This window comes from Manacus vitellinus, unplaced genomic scaffold, assembly GCF_001715985.3.
Source record: "Manacus vitellinus isolate BGI_N305 unplaced genomic scaffold, ASM171598v3 scaffold_6_pilon, whole genome shotgun sequence".
Taxonomy (NCBI): Eukaryota; Metazoa; Chordata; class Aves; order Passeriformes; family Pipridae; genus Manacus; species Manacus vitellinus.
Window position 1 is genome coordinate 13,400,910 of NW_021940750.1, and position 5,311 is coordinate 13,406,220.

Here is a 5,311-nt window from a genome sequence, read left to right on the forward strand (position 1 = left end):
CTCCTCTTCTCTTCTCCATGGTTCAGCAATATGTGCTACAACTGCTTTGCAGGAAAAAAATAGAGAGATATCAGAAACAGTATTTCTCCCCTTCACGCATGCTTGCAGTATCTAATGGTATTGTAGCAGTAATTTTCTCAATAGTGGTTCATTACCAGCACTTAACAACCCCTTCTGGCAATTAACTAATTATCTTGTCTTTGACTATGGTGAAAGGAAATGGCTATCAAGGGCATTCTTTGCTCAATTAACCAAAAGCAGTAGACACATTCTTAGTAATAATTGTAGAAGGAAATCCCTCCAAAATGCAGTCATCTTACTCAATTTTTCACAGGAGCTGTGCAGTCTGAAATGTTAAATTAAAGAAATTCAGAGGAGTTAACATGCAAGGTTGTGGGGTTTTTTGTTTGTTTGTTTTCTCAAACAAGTATTAGGACAAGAACATTCTTCTGTAAAATACCAGTTCCTGAGCTCTGCCAAGTTTCATGGTATTTTCAGAGCTCAGACTAATGCAGCCATGAGCAGCTCTGCCTGGTATGGTCTCTAGTGTCGTGGGAGCTGGATGTAGCTCAGGGGATGATTCTGCTTGGCCAGCTGCCTTTTCCCCAGAAGAGCTGCCATGGCTTCCTCCACGTGGGCGGAGAGATGGATGGATGGGGATGTATGCCTCCTACAGAGGGCACAGAAACACCTCCATATGGCCCATGCAGAAAAGAAAAGGCAAAGCTGGTTTCTCTCCTTAGTAAAAAGATAGGGCTGTATCTCTCAGTCAAAATGTCTCTAGGTTTCAACTACTCTAATCTGTGTAAGACTTGTAACAAAAAATCCCAACAACTCACCGCTATATAACAGTTGCTGGCTAAAAGTTCTTCAGTGAAAGATGGCATATTGTGAAATAATTGTTGAAATAAAAGATATAATTTTATTAAAAAGACCAATGATATAATTTATAGTTTCTCATTTTCTTCAGAGGAAAAGACTATACTTTTTACATCTCATAATGCTAAACAAGTTATCTAATAGGAACCATGAGAGGTACAAACTTAATGGCAGTTCTTATCTTTCTCTCTGTGTTCTTAATGATTCTTGGCTCTTTCTGTTGGCTCAAGCTGACTCCATATTTTGTCAGATGACCAAAATGCCACTGCAATGTGGGGTACTTTTTCTCCCATTTTGTTTCCCCTCAGAAAATAATAATTTATACACTTGTAAAGGACTCACAACTCTCAAAAAAATCTGAACAGTATCACTGGCTTTTCTTGTCTTCCTGTTAGTGGGAATGGAAAAAAAACAACAATCCCCTCTTCCCTCACCCCTCCTATCCCCAACCATGACCTGTCACTATTTTCTGCTTAGGAACAATAGCAGATTTTAGAAACCTGGAGATATGAATAACTGACAATATTTCTATTCACTTTAGAAGTAATAAAAACATAAATAGGTAGAAATTCAGAATTCGGAGACCTTGCATTGTAATAACAATTACAAATTATCTGGGGAAAAAAATTTCAGTTTGATTTTCTTCCTCAGAAAGTAGTGTTTGTGACCTTTTAATGTAAAACTTTCTCCTCAGTGATCTCTCTTTAAGCTCAATTACACTACTTATCTTCCTTACCATTCAGGTAAACAAACCAACCCAACAGACCCCTACATGCAGTTTCTAAATTCTTCAGGTTTCTTGCCATTTTCTCTGATCTCCTAGCTCTGAATGAACAGGATTTATTTAACCTTTTGCAGTGGGCAGGCTCTCTGGAAATATCCTTGTTGAAGGAAATGCAAGGCATAAAATACATGAAGGTGGAGACATCTTACATTTGATTAATTTTATTAAAAATTACTCTTCACTGAAAAGTAAAAATTTGGTTAATATCTAAAATCAAATATTTCTTTGATTTCATAGAAAGCCTTCAATTAATTCTAATGAGTGATCAAGTCAAAGGTTTGTAGAAAAGTTATCTCGTACATAGAGGTATGTACATAGAGCATATTCTAATGTGTTTAAACCTGTAGTCACTGCTGTTTAGTGTCTCATTTTTCTTGAATAAATGTCTTAGTTATCATTATTAAATGTATGGAGCTGAGGTTAATTTGTTAAAACATATGATGTGAACCTGAATAACATTTCTGCTACCTACATAATGAGAGGCAAGTACTGCACATTATTAAGATAACTATAAAGATTATATCAATAGTTCAATATCCCTCTTTTCACCTTTCTTTGAATGTTTTGATTTAACATGGAAGTATAGGCAATAACCCTAGCAAAACTGATACATTAGAGGCTATTTGTTTATAGCAATAAAACTATAAACCTGTCACTGTAATAATTAATATTATGTTGCTTCCAACACAATGAAAAGTCTGGCACTTTTTTATCACCCATCTTCATGAACTGCTAACCTATTAAACAGATTAATGGTGATCCAAAGAACTACTATAAATAACAGAGTAAGGAATAAATTAACAATAAAAATTAATCTGCACAGTATTTCAAAATCAACTGAATACCATGCCTGAAAGACCACTCCTGCTCTTCAGTTTAACTCTAGATTAAAAGCAGATGGATATGATTATCTATATGTCTTACACATCCTATGGGCTCACCATCCTATGACTCTTTACTCCTTTATACTTGGACAATATCTATTACTTCTTGAAACTTTAGAGAAATAAAACAAGCTTAAGTCACCAAAAAGCACCTAGATTCCATGCTTTTGTTAGTTAGAAACCATAACTAATGAACAACAGTTTAGAAAATATAGTCTTCTACTGCTAGTGACCAAAATTCTGCAGGCAAAATAAAATGTTAATGTGTTATCCAAAGGAGGGAACAATTGACCAGATGATTAGCAATGAGAAAAATGAAAATCTGCCCATAAGAATGGGTGGTTTGGACAACTACCAGAGAACTAGAACTCCAAATAAGTCACTCCCTTCTTGTTTTTCCTTCCCCCCGCTCCACTCCAATAACAAAGGGGCAATATGGAGAAATATAAGGACAAATAACAATTTACTAAAGAAAATAGCAGTAACTACAAAGACACAGTGAAGAAAACAGTTTAAACCAAAAAAGGCACAGATATATTGCCTGGTACCCCCATCCCAAGACAAAGACGAAATGGCTCACATACTGCACCCTATGTGCTATGTGGTCTCACCGGGACAAAGGCCAGGTGGCGCAGAGGCTTCCCCCTGGACCACACCGCCAGGAAAACAAAGAAAAACAATGTAGCAAAGGGTTTTCCATGGGAGGACAGCAAGCAGTAACAGGGTACAGGGTTTCTCTTGGTAGGGGTCAGCAAGTGGCAACAGTACCAGCAAAGTGCACACCCTGGCTGTGACGTGTGGTATTGAATATTCAACGCTGAGGCTCCTCCGGCTGGCTTTACAGCCATAACAAATAATTAGATTACACTTGCAGATAAAACACAGTTTGTAGTAAACAAGACATTTGTTTGTAGTAAAATATTCCATCTAGATGCCATTCCCTCTGTTGTCTTAAAGCCCTTTTTAAAAAATCCTTTCAAATAAATAGATGATGAAAACATGATAAAATAAAGAAGTGTACAGTGATATACATTGTCTATGGTACAGTACGAATGAAAACTTCACAGGACAAATTCATACATTCTTGCAAAACTCTCAAACTACATATACAGTATTCAACATGGAAATTTCTACTGGAAAGTTGTATACATGTGAAAACCAAAGTTCAAAAGAATGAAATAACTATCACATGACAGTGAAATATTTTAAAGTACATTATTTAATTAAATAAATATAAATTTAGCTTAAAGCAAATATGTCTACAATTTGCATAAAATAAGCCCTATTCAGAGATTCCAAGTAGCTGCTGCTTGACTGAATTGAACTCTTATATAATTAGCAGCAACAAAGAAAAAATTCTCAGCCTATACCCTCCTCTGTAATGTTGTGTTGTCAGAAAAGACATTTTGTCTATGCTCTCCCCATACTCCAAATGGAGGATCATGTTCCAGCTTAGCATAAAGATAGATGTAGTGACACATCATGCCTAAAGTAATATCCCAATTACACAGCAGATGGAGCCCAGTTACTCAGACTAGTTGGGAAAATGACCTCAAAAGAAGTATTTTAGCATGAAAAGAGATCAATACAGCACAACAGCAGGAATTTTTATTCTTCCCAGTAAATTCTTAGTAAACTTACTTCTTGTTGAAGGAAAAAAGCCCGTTGTGATAATTATTTCTCTCTGGTCCACTACAGACATGCCACTTAAAAATGTTCAGTAATATCACCACAACAATCCTTAGAAAGAGAACATTCATGATTAATATTTTAAGAACAACTTTTTCCGTTTTGAGGCAAATAATTCATCTGTTCATTCATCTGCAGAGTGCTATTCTTTTTACCTTCCTTGTAGGGTTCCCTGATACCTGAGATGGAGATTTTCAAAAGCATTTCTTTGGAGGCCTACCTTCCTTTCTACTGCAGTCAAGGGTAAAAGTCATCTTGATTTTCACTAGGAGCAAAGAGCTGTAATTTCTAGTTATAGTTTCTTCTTCCTATAGACTTCTGATTTCTGACATCATCATAAATTTTTAGTGTTTCTAAAAGAAGTGCTTTTTTGACAGTCCACATATATGTGGAATGTTTCCACAAAATAGTCTGCATACCAGTTTTATTGCTATTTCCAAGCATAGAAGATATAACTTAAACATAAACCAAATTATTAATTATAATTAATTTCAAAATATCAGCAGCATTAACTAGGCTAACGCCTTCTTTTTCAGTGTCTATGAAAATGTATTTGTACAGTTGTTAGAATGAACAAAGAAAGTGTCTGTGCCATTTTGTAGGACATTTCAGAATGGTAACATCCAGGCTGCACAGAAAATGGCTGATTTCCACTATAAACAAAAAAGGCATTAGCATTGCATAATAGCTCCAGGGCTGGTTTCAGCGGCTTTATATCACATAAGGATGAATGTGAGAATTGCAAGGTGATCTGGGGTGAAAAGCACAGTATGTTTCCTAAACTAGAAACAGTCAAAACCTATTGGGGCATCCTAATAACACTTACTTTCAAAACCATTCAGAAAATGAACATATCTTCTTAAAAGCCTTTGAAATTATTTAACACCTTGGCACAAGTATACCTGTGTCCTTAGTACAGAAGGTTTTGTCTGGATTGCAAAATACTACTTAAGGTACACGTTTTTCTGTCTAAATCTTCAGCACCCTTGGTGCTCACCCCTGTGTGTAGATGAAAGGCATCTTTTGACACTCAGTGCTGGCAATGTTTGTCAGTTCTATGGCTCTGGCTTGAGGC